Genomic DNA, 21,271 nt, shown 5'->3' with positions numbered 1-21,271 from the left:
TATGCAAACAACTGGGCATTAATTAATTGTCTAAATTCATAGCATATTAGTGTAAAATTACCAACATGTTATCCCTGTAGGTTCTGGTGGCTTCAGGTGACTTCTGCAGACTTCTGAAGGCACTAATACTACAATACATGTCCCATATTATAATATTCATATACATTTCAATAAAATTCAAATGCTGTTACGTCAATGCCCTACAGTGTTATTTTTCAGATAAGACAAGAGATAAGAGATAAGACAATTGTTATTTCTGCTTTGGAGGTCACGGCTTTGTGGATGCAACACATACTGGCCTGTTGGCATTTTTTTTTTTTTTTTGCTATCAACGACATAAAATAATTTCGACATAATTTGACTTGTTAAAAACTTGTGCTTTTTAGCTACAAATTAGTGACAATAAAAACTCTACTTTAGAATATAGAACACATATCATAAATTTAGTGACTTATTCAGATTTTAAAAGATTTTAAACTGATAAACTGCAAGTCACTTGATGCTCCCTAGAATCTACAGGTATAATATGTATCATACACTAACAAAAGATGAATTTAGATTATTCATTTATGTGGCATCATTTTCACAACAATGATTAAGAGCACTGAAGAAAGCTATGGGCTGTAACGTCTGCTCATTGGTCTGTTTTAACTCAATGATCTTTGTACTTTTTTCACTATGCAAATAAAATCTAAAATAATAACTATATATTTTAATAGACCTTCGTGGTCTGGTTTTCATTCAGTCTGAAGACAGCCTCTGCCTTGGATTTTGAAAATTTTCTTGCTTCACGCACCTGAGGACATATTTGTCTCATTTGAGCGCAACTATCCTTCTTCCTTACACAACAATGATTAACAAAACATTAATTCCACATTATCACAACTGATAATGCATTTATTAGTAATTTTCACACAACAGATCTCAAATTGTGAATTAATATAGGTGTTTATGAATAAAGATTAATTCACAGTGAATAAACTCTTTACAACTGTCTAATTAGGGCTTTATGAAACAAATAACAAGGCCTTCATTAGCCACTAATATGTGTTCCTTAAAATAACGTATTACCAAAAAAGCTAACCTAGCAAGCACAAGCTAAACTAGTAAGCAAAATCCACCCTAGGGAGCAAGAGATAACCTAGCAAGAATGGCCTACTGTGATAACTGTGAATGTAAAGCTGAAAAAAATCCAGATTCTCTCCACTTGCACTGTTGTATTTAAGAACATATTTAGTTCTTGAATGGCGTAGCAGGCTGGCAGTCACAGACAGGCTGTCAATCAATCTAGCTCATTACAATATTATTACACCCACACTCTGCTACACTGTGATTTTATGCCTCAGGTTTTGTGTTTGCATTGTGATCACAAAAATAGTGGCCCATAATATCAGATACTTTAAAACCTTTACTTGAGTACTTTTCTAAACATGTTGCTTTAACTTGGCTTGTTTATCCAGAAATCTATCTTTACTTTTGCTTATATACAGTATAGTGTACTTTATACATCAATGCTAGTAATCTAGCATGCTAGCATCTTAGGTAGGGGCTGCACTGTTATAAGTAAGGAATAAAACACAATGGGGCATGATGTTATAGGAAATTATCAAAAAGTATACATATTTCTTTGTTAAATAACAACACATTTTTAACTATTGATTATGTATAGCATCTACAATACAAGTCTCTGTGAATGAGTTGTAACTATAGAAATGATAATGTACTAGAACAAGCACATTAATAGAAACCTGTGATTTGAAATACAGCTAGCACTACTGTCAGAACTGCTGTTACAGAAAATTAATCAACACCTTCTGATCAATCCATGAGAATCCATGAGTGATGTGGTATGATGCTTACTATGTGTAATGGTGTGCTATTACCTACACAATGCTTGCCTTAAGAATGTGCTTTAATGTGCTAATATGCTAGTATGCGTTTTGCTTTTAGTGTGCCAGGGAGTCTAGTATATGTTTTAGTCTCACAGAGTAATAGTCAGCTAGCATCCTAGCTAGTGTGTTTTAGAGCTGTAGTGTTATACTGTGCTTTGGAGTGTTGGTATTCTGCTACCTTTAGAGGCAGAAGCTTTCGCAGACTTTTATAGTGTGCTAGGGGATTTTAACGAGCTACTGTTCTTTATGCAGTGCAGCGCAGTGAAAAGGTGACGGCTTTATTTGTACCAGCGTGTTAAAATGTATTATTGTGATCTGCTAATCTTTTTTTTATTGAGTCGCTGTGTTGGATTTTCTGAAATGGATGCAGGGATGCAAGCCTCAGTCACTTGCTAACATCTTGTATTCAATTTATGAAGTTTTTTTCCCCCACTTCTGTCAAATGTAAATTGTCAACTCTGTGAGTGTGTGTATATATGTATTCCCCTATGTAGGGGCAAAAAAACTTTCAGGCTGCATCTGTGTGTGTGTGTGTGTGTGCTTAGGCTCTAGTGCTTAGTATGTCTGAGTATTGCATTTGTATGCAATCCATCATCTTTGGTTAGATAAAAAGATGGCAGTGTGTTTAAATTCAAATTGAACAACCTCTATCTCTCCCTTCATCTCGGTCTGCCTCTCCTTCGCTCCCTTGCGCTCTCTCTTTTTCTCGTCCGTTATAGTCCATATCTGAACGTGCTCTGAATAAGAAACAAGGTGGCTGATTGAGTCGCAATTTCTCTCTGCTGCTTTCATGCAAACCCTTCTGTTTCATCATGCCCCTTTTTTCAGCCTGTCTTTTTCCTTCTCTCTCTCTCTCTCTCTCTCACACACACACACACACAAACACACACACATGCACAAACACACACTCATAATCTAGCTCTTCCTCCTGTCCATAAACCCCTTTCATTTCCCCCTCCTCTAAATTCGTTTGCCTTTGATTCTCTCATTTCATCTGTCTCTTTTTTTTTGCTGCCTGTTTCCTTCTTTCATGAGCAAAAAAAAAAAATCTTTTTCTCATCTCTTCTGCTCTGTCTTCTTCCACTCCACTCCTTTAATCCTTTCTTGTTCTGCCCTTTTTTCTTACAGCTGATGAAAATCCTCACCCACACAAAAACAATCCAGCGACGCCCCTCTTCCCACATACGGCTGTAATCGGATTGCAATAACACAGTCTCATTCAGCATCATCCTCTAACATGCATGTTCCTCTTCCACACCAATCGATCCCATCATGTCATGATGTGAAGCTATACACTGGTGTTCTGTTGGACAGAAAATAGTTTCTGCTGCTGGATTATCATCACTGGCCCTGCCTCAGAAAGCACTGACTCTATCTGAAGTCTTTTTCTTCACAGCATTGCTATTACATTTGCAGAATTGCTAGTTTTATACAGTCCATATGTGTTTTCTGCTAGTCAGGACGCTCAGCAATAATTTCCTCCTCATGGGTAGAAAAAGTTCATCATGCTTGATTTAAAATGTGTCTCAAATCGCATATACGCTAGATTTTATTTGAGCATACATATCATATAACCACAATGAATTCCTTGATTGGTAAATTATATTGAGGATCTATATGAGGATTTTAAGAAAAGAAAATCGGGGGGAAAAATGAGACAGATTGCATAATTTTCCTAATATCTGGTGTTTAAGCAGATAAAAATCATTGAAAAAAATCATAAAGGTTATTCCATTCTGTTTTGTCAAAATGGAGAAATGTTATTTCATCTGGTTGAGATGACAATAGCCCTAATTCACTATGACGTTTTAACTGATGAAATTAGCTGCATTCGTGCCATACCACTGCACAAATGATTTTTGAATAGATTAATAGCTGATGACCTTTGGGTAGTTGAATATTTTGTAAGAGAAGATTTATTTATACTGAAGGTACATAAAAAAAGAAAATATTTTTTTCATAGAAAATATTGAAAATAAGTAAGACATGCTCATGCTCAAAGTGAAACAGCACTTTTGTTATTACGGTATTAATTTGTACCATAGCTGAATACACAAAAAATCATCTTATTATTCTCTTGCATAGAGATAATACTAACTAGGCAGTGTCAAATCTGAAAACTAAGACTAGGCAGTAGTTTGATGATGAGAGCTAAAAACTCACAGTTGTTGCAATAAATGGCAAATAAATTATTAACCATAACTGTAGAAAGCTTTCAGCCTCCTACACAGGTTGTAAGATATTCTAATGAATCCCTGGATATTCAATACGCAGATTCATTAACTGCTTCACAGTACACTGTGTGACCACAGTAAATCTCCTAAAACAGCATTATAACAGGAAATCTGTCAGCTACCAGCACAAATTTGACATTAGCAGATGAAACAACTCTAAATCTATACTGAGAATAAAATGAATAAAATATTTAAATGTCTTACTGAAAAACCATTGGTATTACATACTATTCTAATGCTATATCATTTAGAATAATCCACAACCTGTGTATTTTTCATAGTACAGTGGGCAGTACTCCCGCTATGTGCAGGTAATTACATGAATTATAGCCTAATGCCACTGAATATTTATGATTAATTATCAGCGAATAGATAGATAATCACAGCTAGGCAATTAAGCAACACCTGGTTTTTAAGTTAACAAAGAAGATAAAGTCATAGCAAGCTAAGTGGCTATAGTACCTAAGGTAGTCATTATTTCAATAGGTGTTTCTTTTCATTCCTTTCCTTTTCTTTCATTTCCTTTTTTTTTTTTTTTAAAGAAAACGTCCTACTAATATCATCATTACGGCCTCTTAATATGTAAAATTCCATATAAAGTTAGGAACATCTATAAATGAAAGTGTGAAAGCTGTAGTATTGGTTTGGGTCTGAGTTTGAAAGTTGTATCCAAACAGCGTTTCTCCAGTTTGGTAATAAATGCGAACCCAGGAGGACTATTCATATCCTGGCTGAGTGTGTGTCGCTTTCCTGTTGTATAATTATAACCGTGAAAGTAGGAGGAGCATCTCTGGAGGTTATTGGGTGGCAAGAGTATTAAAATCTACTCATGATTAAAATTTATGTGGCATTGCCGCATTACTCTCTCATAGATTGAAAGTTAACACAAGATAGAGCAAGTATGTTTTAATGGCAGTGTGCAAAAAATAACAACACTTTAAATGCTTCGAGAAAATAAGCAGGAGGAAACTTTCACTTAATGGCTGCCGAAATACAGCCAAGTAAGCTAATACTTTAATCTTTAGTGAAAATACAGAGGAGTTTGAGTGTGAAACTTGTCAAATGATGTCAGACACACACAAGCAGTCATGCATTTTCTGTGCTGAAACTCAAATATCTTCCTATGCTATTAATGCAGGCACTAGGTAGGGTGCTCAGCTCCCTTATGTTATATCCTATATAGAGCTCAAAAAAGTAAATAGGAAGCCATTAGTAATTTGCCCCAGCTAGAAAATGGCAGATCTTATTTGTGATAATAAAATGTGATAAGAAAATATTACTGTGGGTAAAGAAATCTAAATAAATCTGACATATTAAATTGCTGTTTAAAACCACATATTTAAATTGCTGACCTCTTAAATTCTCCTGAAAAGAAGGAGTTTCGGAAAGAATGAGAAACTTTGGAAGACAATACATCACACTACTGAAGATGTGTGTGCCAGTAAAGAAGTGGTTCCAGTCAGACATATTAATCTGTACTTTTCCCAGCTCCACCCTTATGTCCTGATACGGCTCGTATGGTACCTGGGGAAGAATGGTCACCAAAATCAGCATGGGTAATTAAATATGGTACAACTTGCTTGGTGATGGTGTGACAACATCATGGATTATGGGTAATTTTCAGGGTGGAAAGTAACAAACTACATGCACTCTTGTTATAGTACATGGGTCACTGTACCAGTACATTTTTGAGTACAATTAAATAATAGTACTTTTACTTGAGTTTTTTTTTTCTTTCAAATAAGTTATTCAACTTTGCTGTATTTATTTTTGATCAATATTACATAGTAAAAATTAATGCATTCACCCCCAGAAGACTGTGATGTGCAATTTAAAAAAATAATGTAACTTTGAGTCCCAAGTAAAATAAAGCAGTTTCCTTTCGAAGGTCTAGACTTTAAATGTTTACTCAGGAGCAGCAATGTCTGAGACAGTGGATACAGATGAGCATCCCTGGCCCAATTTATCAGGTATCTGTAGTTTTAAATGCTTAAAAGGAGTCTGCCTGATAATCATGTACATATTATGTGAGCCAAAACCTGTGAAGATATCGCCATTTCACAGGTTAAAAAAAAACTCGGTAAGCCATTAGCTAGCTAAGTGAGCTATTCAGAGCTAGCCAAAAGCTCTGTGTTAAAATTAAGATGTCACTTTGATGTTCAGTAGTGACTGGCTGTTGTGTTAAATATTGTGCTGCTACAGAATATAGTTAATGCTCGGAATAATGCCTAAGGGGTATCTTTACTATAGCTAAGTATGTAGCTGGAAACATGCATGAATTAATATGAGCTAATGAACAAAGCAGGCTACTGAAACCCCCAACTGGATTAGGCAAAATTAATTAGCCAACTAAGGTTCCCTTTCTTTACATACTACTGAGAATCAACATGGTGTTCGCTTCAGCATGGCTCACTTGGTAAGTTAATATAATTGTTCAAAAATGGATAGAACTTTTTTATAGTTTTCTACTAGATGACTTATTTATTTTTACTTGAGTAACTTTCTTGATCGCTACTTTTATTTTTACTCAAGTGAATTATTACTACAGTAGCATTACTTTTACTCAAGCCAGTGTGTTTTGTAGTCATTTCACCACTGGTATTTAGCTGAGCCAAGCCAGACTGTCTACTGGAAAACCACTAATAATCTGAGGCTCAGTGAGGACCACAACTCCAGAATCTTAAAGACGCACTGACGTGTATATCAATCACAAATGCTAATTTAATATAAGCAGCTAATGATTATGCAATCAACCCTATATTCAGGTGACTTGTTTGTAAACCAGGCGAAGCACATACGCATATTTGAAGTGATGGAGTCCTAAAGATAGAAAAAAACATCACCTTTGATTGTGAGGATTGTGAGGCTGATTCCCTCTGGGTAAAGCCTGAGTACCACTTCACTGCCTTAAAAGATCAGCATCCAAACTGAAGTGTTTGTGTCCTTCTCCATGTATGTTCTGGAGTTTCCCACACAGTCACAGGTTTGAAGGAGAGTTTTAAGAGATATCCGTGTATTTATTCTTAAAAAACACCAGACTGAAGTTCAGGGGTGTGGGGTGTCATCAGGAAATCCCAAACTGGAGAAAGACGACATGGGATGGACATAATGGAGGTCCGATTCATTGTTTTTTTTACAAGATAATCCGTTAGGTGATCAAAGCATCACCTTTATTCTGGATCTTTCTCACTGAGCACGGCCTTGCTGGTCATAACCCAGATGGATTGTCTCACTCACAAATGTCCTGCATCATGGACTAAACGCTTCTTGTGTTTTTGCTCACCATGCTTGATCTTTTCCCACCATCCCTGGCGTGCTGTAACTTTTCTTTAAGCTGGCATTTGTTTTCACATTGAGTAAAGGAAATGCTCTTGGACGTCACCGGTAATTCAATTGAAATCCCTTGTGCTTGCCAGTGATGGTCAGAAAGAAGGAGGGACCATTGATCTTGGTTTAGACCAGAAGGGACCTTGTTCTCCTGAGAAAACAAATGGAGGCTTTTATTAGAGATAAAGTTATAATAGCTGATATAAAAGCAAGGGGTTTTAACAGTAATTTCTCCTTTTTGAGAATGAAACAGATACAATGGTAGTGTACCTTTTTCAAGCTGGAATGGTTGATTAGGCTCTTTCAGAAATAATGTGAGTGGATTATAATGGGATTAGAATTGTTTGAATCTTGGGCCAGAATCTTGGGTTGATTTTTGGTGCAGGTTTTTATTGGAAATGCAAGGGCTCCATTTCCTGGTCCAATACCCAAGTCCGGTCTTGGACTCGATTCCATTCTCAAGATGTTTTCTGTATTGACTTGGACTCTCAGAATTATTTGCATTTGTACTTGGACTTGTTCTTGCTAAATATGGTCTTGGTCTTGACCAAGAGCTTGTAAAAAATATAATGTGTGTATGGTTTTCACATGCACAAAGATTGACAAGAAGTGATTCCTTCTTCTAGAAAACAGCCTAATCAACAGTCTAATCAATACATGAATGAAGCCAACTAGGCTTGCCCTTGAAAAGGACTTATATCAAGCAGTCTTGACTACAGCCCTAGTATCATTTACTATTTTGTTGATGAAAACTAAAGCAAAAATTTTCATCAATGACCTTTCTGTCATGACATAAAATAAACAATAACTACACAATAATTCACCCTTCTACTCCAAATATATGCTAGAATGGAATGATATCTAAAGTTAAGGAATAAAAACAAAAATATCAAACAGACAAAGGTGAACAGTATATACACAACATAAATAAATGTGCTTATTAGAGTAATTAGAGTATTAAATTTGGTCCTACGAAGGAGTTGGTGCATGTTGGAGACAGTCGTAGCTGTATGATAGTGTCAGCCACTTTCATTTAGCAAAAGCACTGCAACATTTAGCCACTTTCATTTAGCAAACGCACTTCAACAAATGTGGAGAAAGGCTTTAGTATGCTTGTAATTAGAATGCACATTTATAAAATGACCTGGCATTCCATTTAAGAAGAATTAAAAGGATTGTGTTTGCATAAATTAAAAAAAAAAAACATTGGGGAAATTTAAGGGGAAAAAGTTTAAAACCTAAAATTTCTGTAGCTCTTGACTAAAGAGCTAATAACAAAATGACAAAATATGACTAAAACCATAGAAATATATTTTCATCAGAAGACTGTTTTAGAAGACTGTTTAACTGTTTAACACTGAAATCAAAGTAGAGATAACATATATACAAAGATGTGTTTTGTTCTTCACATTTTAAATAATTTTTCAAAAAAAGTGCTATCGTGTTGTAATGAATTTTGGCAAGTGTAAAAACGGGACATTTATATCAGTAGTCTCACAGTTTCAATTGTGTTTCTATTTGCAGGACAATCTGTTTATAACAATGTTTATATTTTCTCTTTGTCACCGAAAAAAGGTCTCCCACACAAAATGGTAAGCTGTTGACTGGCTGATGCTCACATCGCTGTACAGCGAATATGAGTGTTAAATGGTAATGATAACTGAACTGTGTACTAACAGCACACTGCTGCACTGATCACCTACCCCGAATAACTCTCTAACAAACTTCATTTGAGCTAATAATTAGAACAGTACCTGGAGATATTGACAGGGATTAGCCCAAGTGAAAAGATGAAAAGAGTGTGTTAAAACAGTACTGAAATGCAGACGTTTTTAGTGCACATTGTTAACAATTTCAAAAAGATCCCTTTTGAACAAGCTAATAAATGGAACCCCTTAATCTAATTACTTTTGAGATTTGACTGAGTTCTTTCAAATACTAACAAGTCATAAATATGTGCAGAAATATTTTGTATGATCCAGCTGTTTTTGTTGTTTGTTGCACTGTGGTTGAAAGCTTTATGAAACTGAAAGACGGCACTGAAATTTGGATTGCTCATAAATGTGTGTGATGAATCTGAGAGCTGAGCACAGTTCCAGGCTTTTTAAACTTGATGAATTCATTTCATTCATGAATGGTTTTAAAGATCTCCTAACCTTCTTCTAAGCGTACCAACTTATGGGTTACATTAACTTCTCATCAGTAATACATGCACTGTAAATTCCTGATTCTAGGGTGTAATGCCAAAACAGAGCTAAAAGTTCAAAATCCATACTCAATTTTTCATCTAAAACCTTTAAATAAGGTCAGGGAATTGGGTATGTCATGCTGGAGCTTTCTTTATTTTGGTATGTTTAGATCCCATTTTAAAGGTCTCTCTAGGTATTCATCATCCAATTTTTGTCGTACACATTGGATTATGTGTAATATATGTTACAGATATATATAAGTTACAGATGTATATACAATACATATGATACAGATGTGTATACAGTATATATACTTGAATGTCACAAAAAATGACCAAACGTGGACCAATAGGAACATCTGACAGTTTTGAGATTGTTGGGATGCACACGGAAACCTTTTTTTTAAACATAAAAAACTGCATCTTTTATTTACAATACTAAAAGAGCCAAAAGGTTTCCTGAGGGTTGCCAAAGTTAGATGTACGCATAGCATCAAGATGTAGGCCTAGCATTTATTAACTGCATTGATAATGATGTCAGCGAAAGGTCCTCACAAGGATAGTCAGACAAATGTGTGTGAATATATGTATGTGGCTGATAACATGATAGTGAGAATGTGAAGGAGATTTGGGACAAATAAATTACTGCCTGTGCTGACAGCACAAATGAAAGCAAATAACAGGTCGAGATGTCCTCTGATTCGCACACACCCACACAAGCATTGCAAAGGTTAATGTCTGAGCTTAGCAGCTAAAGCAGTTTGTCAGCTAGTTCTCGGTACAAGCACTGCAAAATGTACCAAATGTGCTGCCAGATTCAGACAGTGTTAAATGAATGGTTTGGCAATAAATCAGATTTAGACAATGTCCCCTCTACTCCAAATGTAGTCAATCAACCAAGACATGTTTTGGTCTCTGAGGGGTTTGGCTAGTTTTGCACTGGAGCTATAAAGCTAATGTAGTTAATAAGTAAAGATGATTTCAGCCAAAACCTAGTTTTGTAAATTCGTTTTAACCCTTACAGAAAAGGCACACAAACTTTACATGTGAAATTTACACATGTGGTTTTTAGACTCTTCACAGGGTATTTTTCACATGTGACTTTTACACATTATTTCAAATTCAAATTTTATTTGTCACACACACAAAACCACACACAGTACAATGTTCAGTGAAATGCTTTTTCCGACTGTCAGTGATATAAAATAGAATTTACATAAACTAGAGGTAGAAAGAGGAAAAATATATAAATGTGACTATATGAATATATGACTATATTTGTAACAACGTGCAGATATGTGCAGTTGTGTGTGCGATATAGTGCTGTGCAACATCAGGCTGAGGTAGTTGTAGTGAAATTGCCAACATATATAATAAATATTTATAAATATGGTAATGCGGGTTTATTAACAGGAATGTAGGTGGTGTGGGTGTTGCTCATGTTTTGTTTTGTTTTTTTACAGAACTCATTATTTTCATGTAATTTTGCAAATTACTTACAGTATTTATTTTCATATGTGGTTTCACATAATCACATATGAAATATGTGATTTTTCCATAAGTTAAAGCACTTTAGCATATTTGAAGTGTGCTATAAGCGCATTATATAGCCTACATATGGAATATTCTTTAAAAGGTATACTTAAATTTTACTATTTTTACTCTGTACTACCCTTGCAGTGGTTCTGTACTTACTTTAGACTTTTTTAAATGTAAACAGTTGTAAATGTGATAGTTGTATATGAGCTTGTTGCATGTTTACTCTGAAGAATACTTTGAGGATACTAACAAAACATTAGTACAGTCAACTTCAGAATTACTGACACCCTTGGTAAACATAGGTAAAAATGTCTTTGTGGTTAAATAGTTTAGTCTTACAATGAAAAATCAGAATAACTGTTCTGAAAACGAGAATAATTTTTTTGGTAAAGATATTTGGTATTATTCTGTAGAATTAGCCAGGAGGCAAGTTATTTATATTCATAACACAACATCTCAAATCTGTTTGAAAGCTGAACTGTAGTGGAGTTGACTAATTGTTTTTCATGTAGCTTGAGTAGCTTAATGATGAAGGAGGTACATTAAAATTTGGACATGCATTTACAAAAATGATTTTGTTGACTTATTTGTTAGCTACATAAACCTCATAGCTCCAGGGCAAAACAGGACACAAACACCTTCTCATTAATTTTCATGAATCATTCATTTAATATAACCAAGCCAAGCAAAAAACTCTATATTTATTTGTTAAGAATTACTATGAAAATTTCATGGCATTATAGATATTTCTGTAGATTAGAGCTAAATACAGACTTCTTAAAGCAGAAAATGGTGAAAGCAACTATGCTATTTGTCCATTTATTGCCATTATATTTTAAAATTACACTGATCAGGTTTCACATTATTTAGCTATTAAACATCACAAATGATCCTTGAACTAATATAAATGGAATACAAAGTATAAAGGCCTATTTCTTATTTCTTGACTGCATTGCATTGCAAAGTGAATGTTCACTATTTAAATCAATTGTGGGATGGATGCCATGAAGCACTTACATTATAATTGTATTAATGGATAATATATAAACCTCGGGTATGTTAAGCCAGAACAGACTGCATCTCTAAGTCAAAGAACATGTAGGTATAAAGTGACAGAGAAATGGATTTAGATTTAGAAAGACAGTGAGTGAGATTTAACCAACCCATACTGTACTTTCACACCTGTTCTGGATTTATATGCACATCACTTTACTTTATAGAAAATGCATTGTATCCGTTAATCCAACCCTTTCACATTTGAAAATCTGTCCCAACTCATCCCGTTCATTGTATGTGTCTCTTTCCTACTAAATCTTCCTTCCCCAGCCGTCTGGGTCCGAGTGCTAATGGAATTTGAATTGTGTTGACTTGGGAGCGATGGGCAGAATTTACAGATTAGCTTTTCAAATTCATACAAAACACAGCATGTCTTCTGCAGACTGCCGTGTCTGGAGAGTGAAAAAACCCAGTCCCTCTCTTTAAAACCATATGCTTCCATCCAATTCTGATCTGATGTACAAATCCACTGTACTTCAAGGAGCACCATGTGTGCGTGTTTGAATTCTAGGAAAATGATTGTGTATTTATGCACCTTATTTGCTTAATCTGTGCATGTCAGAGTGCTTAGTGTGTGAGTGTGTGTGTGTGTGTGTGTGTGTGTACCTGCTTAACTATTCAGCACACAGCAGCACCTTATTTTTTCCTCACAATTCATCATTTGAAAGAGAGAGGGGGAGGGGGGGGTCGTGAACTCATTGGAGAATAAGTTGGAGGCTAGCATTACTGTCAGGATGAGGAAGGCTTCCATTAATTTGACGTTGAACCAATTCACTGGTGAGGGCATGGCAAAAATGTCCGTATACATGTGTGTGTGTGTGTTTTGGGGAGAAATGCAAACAGCGTGACACAATGATGAATGTTCTCCTGCGAGCATAGCTTTAACATTAATGGCTGTGTGTTAATGTTTGCAAGTGAACATGTGTCTATGCCGAACAGCTGCTCTTAGAGTAGACACAACGAGCGCTACAAATGTGAAGATGCATCAGTTTTATGGCTTCATGTTTATTAGCTTACTCCATTATTAAAATAATCTCTCTCGCGCAGCAGCTTTAGCAGATCTCATTTCCCAGCTCTATTGCAGATATATGAGACTCTGGGAGCGGAGTTAACTTTCATAATCACTATGGCAAAAAAAAATTATATTGTGTATATAGTGGGTTTCCACCGGACAGTGCGGTGCAGTAACAAATCCAACATTTTACTGCTATTTCCATTCCCAAGTGAGTCGTACATATGGGGAAATAAGAAATAGCGCAGACCACTGATTGGTCAAACACAATTGTCACAAATTCCTCAGGAGTCCTATTATTTTGAAAAAAAAAAGAAAGAAAGAAAGAAAGAAAGAAAAGAAAAACACTAGGACTGTGTCTCAAATTGCATACCACTCTAGAAAATATCAAGTCACCACCAATGATGTCATTGCTTCCTTCAAAAAATATTTAGGAATTTAGGATGCAGCCTAGCTAGTTAAAATATCTGTTCTTCCTGACAATACAGCGCAGCAAGCTTCAGTAGTGTGTAATAACATTTTCATCGAATACAGTGGAAAGTCTGGAAAGTTCCATTTAGTCACTGCTTTGTGTCTCTTCAGTCTCTTCATTTCTCGCCCAAGTAAAAGATAAATCAGACCTTGAAGCTCCTTTGGTGCTACACTTAGTTAACACTAGCATCATGTGGGAAATGAACCTCCAAAGAACTCCTACTTCCTTGAGTACTGTTAGATGAAAGGAACCTGATACAGAAACTAACGCACAGTACCGATAGTTCTGGATTCGGATAAGGTCCTTGCAGTGTAATTTTGGCTTTATATCCAACCCAGTCTCACAGAAAAAATATTTGCATGCAACTTATCTGCAATACCTTCTGCATGTGGAATATCAACGTTCTGGCAGAAGCATATGTGCTGCATTGCAACATATCAAAGTTTCACTTGAATGAGATGTTCTGTATGAGATGTTCTGCACCAATGTATTTTAAAAAGCTAAACTCTACCACTACGCTATTTGAATACCATCAATATATAATAATTTTTTTTTTTTTTAAACATATTCAGTGTAACTCACTTCATGTGTAAAGTTTGTGCTTTTCATGAGATATGGTTACAGGCTCATGAAACTTCTCTTCTCTTGAAACATAATCAGGCTTGCAAGTCACATGGTAACACAATACAGTAATGCGGTTATTTTCAAAATGCAGATAGCTTTTAGGCTGTAAATCCTTTAGGCTTCTGAGAGTCCAGAGATGTTCTGCATTTTGAAAATACCAGGGAAGAGGAGAAGTTTCATGAGCCTGGTAAGTCTAATCATATCTCGCGAAAAACACAAACTTTACGCATGAACTGGGCAAAGCTCAGTATGTTTCTAAAATTATATTATATTATACATTGATCTTATACAAATAGTGTAGTGGTAAATGTTAGCTTGGTTAAAATATGCTGGTGCAGGATGTCTCAAACGGCGGATACGAGTGAATGTTTGATATGTTTCTATGCAGCATATGCTTGTGCCAGAACGTTGATATTTAACATATAGAAGGTGCTGAAATAAATTGCATGCAAACTTTTTTTTTTCCTGTGTGACTGTATTGTTTATATAGATAGATAGATAGATAGATAGATAGATAGACTTTATTGATCCCATGAGGGAAATTCTTGTGTTACAGCAGCATGGTCAGTAGCAAGATACAACACGTACACACACAAAATATAAAATATAAAATACAATAAGTTAAATTAAATGTAGTAGTGCAGATATGGAACACAGCTGTAGATTTAACCAGATTTACATCAGTATTTACATAAGTACACTTGTGAAAACTGGTAGTGAATAATGAATATGAAGAACCTTGAGAATGTAGAATATAATGACAGCTTTCTAAATGATAGCTTTCTTGTAGTAGTGTAATGTGAAAGTGTTATTATCTCACAATTCTTGAATCTGACTGGTCAGAAGCTTTTCTTTTTTTTCTATAACAGCAGCTCTGACAGCAGTTCCAACTGTAATTCAAACCACAGTTCTGTATTAATGCGCTTGTTCTAATATGTTATTGTTTCTATAGTAACAGCTATTGTTAACCAACATGGGAAAGTCTTCAGATATGACAAGTTGCATTTTTTTTGTTTGTTTTATTAACTTTGAGAGTGAAGAAAAGACACTGGTGAAGAATTGACTATTTATAGCTGCTATAGCATGACTGAAACCAAGTGAACTAACTTGTTTCATGAATATTCCACAAGATTAAACATAACTATCAAAAGTATGATGTGTCATTCTTTCATAAATAAAAAAATGTAATTGTTGGCAAATTGCTGTTGTATTAAGAGGAATAAAACTCTTCACTATATGCTATTATACGAAAATAATCATTTGGAGTATTGTGTTTTATTTCTTACATAATCACATTTTCATTAAGAATAGTTAGAAATTAAATTCATTTCAATTTTCAGCGTGTTCTCTGTGTAAGAAAATGTTTAATTCCTTTGCCACAAGCGTTTTTGTCACTAATTTTGTTGCAGTCGATATGAGCTGGTCATGACATAACTACCCCAAGTTCTGGATTTGGATCCTTTTTGGGCTGGATCTCGTCACCTCCAAAACATTTTCCTTCTCCATCTCTATATTCGTATTCATCCACAGCTGCTTAGAAGTGTGGGATGAGATGAGCATTGACAAGCCATATTCAGCAGAAAGGAGAAGAGTAGAAAAGCCAGTTTGAGGACGGCGTGGGGAGAGAATGAAAAGAGGGAGAACGAGATGAGGTGCTGGCTTTTCACAATGGCACGGTTTACTTGTCTGTGTCTTTCTGTGTGTATGCATGGGGGAAATATTTATTTGCTAATGTCATTAGGTATTTAATATCCTAGGATGTCTGTAGGAGCGTAGTATCCTACAAATGATTGGGGAGACACACACACACACACACACACACAAAAACAGCACACTCACAGAGACACAGTATGATGTGACCAGACTCCTAACAGAGCCAGTATAATAGCCAGTCAGTGAGTGAGAGAGAGAGAGAGAGAGAGAGAGTTATAACATGACATAAAGTAGTAAGGCGACTTAACCAGGCGCACCTCCACCTCATTTCCTCTGAGTGTAAGCGAGAGAGATATATGAGGAGAAAAGGGTAAAGAGGGAGTGAGAAATATGGACAGAATCCTCACATGCTCTCAGTTCTCTTGGCGACTGAGCGATCCTAATAAAGCTTTTAGCTCGGATAATTAAGAGTCACCCATATGCAGAGCTCGATGCTCGATTTACCACTGCTCATTCTCTTCTTTCAATCCCTCTCTCCCTCCCTCTCTCCATCTCCCCCATTCTTCCTAATCTGATTCTGAATCATTCACTGTGACCCTTTCTCTCCTCCCTGCTGAATAAATCCCTCGCTCCATCCCTCGTCTTTTTGGCTCTGCCCTTTGAGACAGTGCCATTTTTTGCACCATTCATACAGTTGCTGTCATTTCCTCTCTCTCCCTCTCTCTCTATCTCCCTCCTCCGTCTCTGTCTCATTCTGTCTATCTCCCTCCTCCCTCTTTCTCTCTTCCTTCTCTCTGTCTCTCTCCCCCTCCTTCTGTCTCTCACTCCCCCTCCTTCTCTCTCTCTTTCCCTTTTCTCTCCCACTCCTTGTTGCTCTCTTATTTCCTCGTCTGTCTCTCACGCTTCTTTTCTATCTCACTCATTCTGTCTCTCCCTCCTCCCTCTGCCTATCTCCCTTTTTCTCTCCCTCCTTCTCTTTCTCTCTTTCCCTTTTTCTCTCTCTCTCCTTGTCTCTGTCGCTCATTCTTGTTCTCACTGTCTCTCTCTGTGTCTCTCTCCCTCCTTCTCTCTCCCTCCTTCTCAGTCTCTCATTCCTCCTTCTCTGTTACGCTCTCTCATTTTCCTTCTCCATCTCTATATTCCTACTCCCCCCTCTCCATCCACAGCTGTTTAGAAGTGCGGGATGAGATGAGCATTGACAAGCCATATTCAGCAGAGAGGAGAAGAGTAGAAAAGCTAGTTCAAGGACGGCGTGGGGAGAGAATGAAAAGAGGGAGGACAAGATGAGGTGCTGGCTTTTCATAATGGCACGGTATCAGTTGAGAGAGAGCAAGAACAAAAGAATATGACGGAGGATGGAAAGACAAGATCTGTATGCATCTTTGAAGGATGGAGGGTACTTGGGGAGTTATGAGAAAATAGGTTTAAATAATGGATGAATTATGGATGTATACATCACAGATATGATACATACATAAATATACATACATACAGCTTCTCTTCCTCTGCATATATTTTCACTGGACATTGATATAACGTCCATTAGAGATGGGAAAAAGAACTGATTCTTAGATGTACTGCAATTCTCTTTTTAACTCCATCGATGCACAAAATCAGATTTTTATTAGGCTTATATGTAAATGTTTTCATTAAATTGAAAAATTAAAATATTATGCATATGCCTTAAAGTATCCATCACTATAATGTTATACTGCCACAGACACAGCGAGCATTAACAGCAGGGCTACACTATTTGTTTTATTGCATAATCTACTAGGTTTGTCTCCCAAATGTTATGAGCCTAATGAGTCTAAATATGAAACATAAATTAGTATGCATCTTAGAGTCTGATGTTTCAGATTCATTTTTACTTTTTTATTCACAGAAATGTTGATTTTACATTTCTTAAGCATGGACATCATCTTTATATCATAGCACTGCTGAATTCTTGAATCTGATTGGTCAGAATGTGTTTATTTAATTTTCTATAGTGTAGCTCTCACACTAGCCTAATTGTAAATAAATCAAATCACAGGTTAATATTAAAGAGCTAATCAGAATATGCTATCTTGTATGACAGAGGTTCAACACAAACTAAGCCTAAAATAAACACATTAAACATGTGGTGTTGTTTTTTTAAATGTATAATCATTGTTTTTTTTTTTTTTTTTTTTTTAAATCTCCATAAATCAAGATTTATAGATCTCTAAGATTTCTCCAAGGAGACGCTTAGGTAAATTTATGGAAGGAGTCTCCAGTGTCAGTGTTGTCTAAGAGTATGTTTCTACCGTTTGAAAGTCTTCATTCACTTATTATAGTCTTTCCTATTACAGCACACTCATGTTTTATTCCTTTCCTAACATGTTGATACACAGTAAATCTGCATTCACACTAGCACTGGCACTTGCAGTTTGTAAGTGTTTACTGGAGACAGTTGTTTGGATTTTTCACATTACCATGTCAAACATAATTTACAGTTAAAAAAAGATACACATAGATAAAGATTTTTAAGCCATTAACTACAGAATAAAGTGCTGAACTATAAACCAATATTCAAATAACATACACCATGTTGGCCATAAGTATGTGGACACCTGACCATCACACCCATATGTTTTTTTAACATCCCATTCCAGATTTATTCCCCCCTTTTTGCTGTAATAAAAAGCTTCACTCTTCTGGGAAGGCTTTCCACTATTTTCTGGAGTGTGGCTGTGGGGATTTGTGTTCATTCAGCCACAAGAGCATTAGTTAGATCAGGCACTAATGGTGGGTGAGGAGGCCTGGGGTGCATAGACATTCTATACAAATGTGTGTTTGTGGAAGCAGTTTGGGGAAGAACCACATATGGGTATGATGGTCAGATGTCCACAAACCTTTGGCCATATAGTGTAACAAACCACACCGTAATATATGTGGTAATTTATCAAATTATATTAGTAATTATTTCAAGATCATTCAGTTACAGATTTATCTTCAGCTTTTAGAAGTCAGGATCACTGGTTAAGGTTTGGGTGACACTACTAAGAGAACTGTTCATTTATTTATTAATAGAACTGTTCAAGTGAGCATCTTTGTCTGTACTGTATCATAATTGATGTCATTTGTAATACAAATGACTAGTACATGTGTTGTGCAGCTCTTTTTAATCTAGCGAGTGAAGCACTGTCACCCACTGCCTCACACAGTTCCTTTTGTTTTTCAAGGTCTTCTCTGTTTTTTGAGGCATTTTTTTACTAATCACTGAAGGAACAATTAATATTTAGCACTTTGAAAACTGAAGGACAATATGATTCATGTTATAAAACATATGTCCAAGTTGAAAAGTCAACTAAACGTAACCTAGCTTTTAATCAACATTATACATAGAATTCATGATAATATACTGAAAATACAATGGCACTGTTGAATGTCTAACTAACCCAATTATAATTGGCTATGCTCTGAGAACACATTTCAGTGAATAAAACTCTGCATAGCCTGCTGCTTCATGATTTTTCAGTGAACTGTAACACTATACATACAACATGACAACATACATACAGCCGTGATGATTTGGTGTTTATGGCTGTAACTGTCATCTGCAGCTTTGCTGCACTTCATTTTGTCCTAATTGCTATATATGTGTTTACTGCATAGGATATAACCTAATTGCATTATAGAATCGATGTAGTGCTCTATATGCCTAATAGAATGCGTTTTGAAATTGAGCCACAGAAAAACAGTAACTGCAACAAGTGCATGATGGAAATTGTTACCTACTTTTAGGATGCACACTTTGTTCTTTTTTTTTTTAAACGACTGTTTATAAAATGGAGTCATCATTTATAGAGTAAAAATAAAGTTTGCCATAAATGATATGCATTTATTCGGAACCCAAATATACAGTATACACTTGAGAGAGTTTAGAAGGTTAGAGGAGGATGGCCAGAGTGGCTCGTGCTGAGAAGTCTCTGGTGACTCAAATAAGCACTCTTTACAACCGTGGTGAGCAGAAAAGCATCTCAAAATGCACAGCACCCAAGATCCACCATAGCTGTGAAAATCAGGAGATCAGCCATTTCTGAAATACTCAAATCAGCCCATCCATGTCACCGTCAAAGTCACCGAGATCACATTTTTCTGATATATGATGTGAACATTAACTGAAGCTCTTGATAGGTATTGATAGTTATTCCTATTAAAGTGTTGGGTGAGTGGATTTTTACAGATGGACAGATGGATATCAAGTAACTTGTTAGAGCGAGGAAAGCGAGCTGCATGCAGCTCCTCGCTAAGTGATCAAGCACCAGTTATAAACCAACTGACACAGCTGAAAAAGTTTTCAAAGCACCAACGTATATCAACATTCAAATTCATTAATCATCAGTAAGCACTTTATCCTGATCGGGGTCATACCAAATCTGACACCTCTCTGGGAACACTGGGCATACACCCTGGATGGGACACCAGTCAATTGCAGGGCACCGTGCAACATCAAATATCGATTTCTACCGCTTGAAATGCGTTGCATGACTACATTAAAGCACTTTATTCCACTGTGTGTGGTAATGATTGAGCTTTAGTCCTACTGCAGCAGTGCAAGCTCTGTCTCCTATTGAAATCCAAACCTTGTTAAAGTTCTAACAATCCATCCATCCATTTTCTGTACCACTTATCCTACATATCCTACATACATTCTGTACCACTTATCCTCAGGGTTGCGGGGGAGCCTGGAGCCTGTCCCAGGGGACTTGGGGCACAAGGCAGGGGACACCCTGGATGGGGTGCCAACCCATCACAGAGTTATAACAATTAGGAGTGAAAATTGTCACTAAATTAACTAATCTCCTGATTATGTTCAGTGGTAATGCATGTTTAGAATAAGCTGGCGGTCAGTACATACATTGTACATGAGCATTATATTTACTAAACTAGTGCAGGAACACACAGTTATAAATTTGCCACTCCTATCATCCACTCCCAGGTAAACTGACAACCACTCAAGTATATTTTGTCACATAAAATTTCATTTTTAATACAATGTACCTCGTTTCCAATTTGGTGGTGACATGAACAAAGCTCGGGGTCAAGGTAAAGGGGAGTGAGAAAGGAAGATGGGAGGGGGAGAGCACATACATCTGCAATATGTGACCTGTTAAGTCTGAATCAAGTGTGTTTAACCCCAGTTGCTGGTGGCACAGAGCAGACAAAGGCAATACAGGGAAGCTCCTGGTCTTTTCAGACAGATGCATTCAGCCAGCTGAGCTCCACTAATCACTACCCTGACACAGA

The 21,271-nt window shown here is 36.3% G+C and overlaps 1 protein-coding gene across 1 annotated transcript in view; it reads right to left on the bottom strand.

Moving 5' to 3' along the window:
- flrt1a (fibronectin leucine rich transmembrane protein 1a) overlaps positions 1-21,271 on the bottom strand; it is a 59,266-nt gene that overhangs the window by 15,618 nt on the left and 22,377 nt on the right. Inside the window, exon 2 of the mRNA XM_026922497.3 lies at positions 6,970-7,604. The gene's annotated coding sequence lies outside the window, so the exon portion shown is untranslated. The remainder of the gene's footprint in view (positions 1-6,969; positions 7,605-21,271) is intronic.

Source organism: Pangasianodon hypophthalmus, chromosome 27 (genome assembly GCF_027358585.1).
Source record: "Pangasianodon hypophthalmus isolate fPanHyp1 chromosome 27, fPanHyp1.pri, whole genome shotgun sequence".
In the NCBI taxonomy this organism is placed as follows: Eukaryota; Metazoa; Chordata; class Actinopteri; order Siluriformes; family Pangasiidae; genus Pangasianodon; species Pangasianodon hypophthalmus.
The sequence above is the reverse complement of the archived record's forward strand: the minus strand, read 5'-3'. Positions and strand labels throughout refer to the sequence as shown.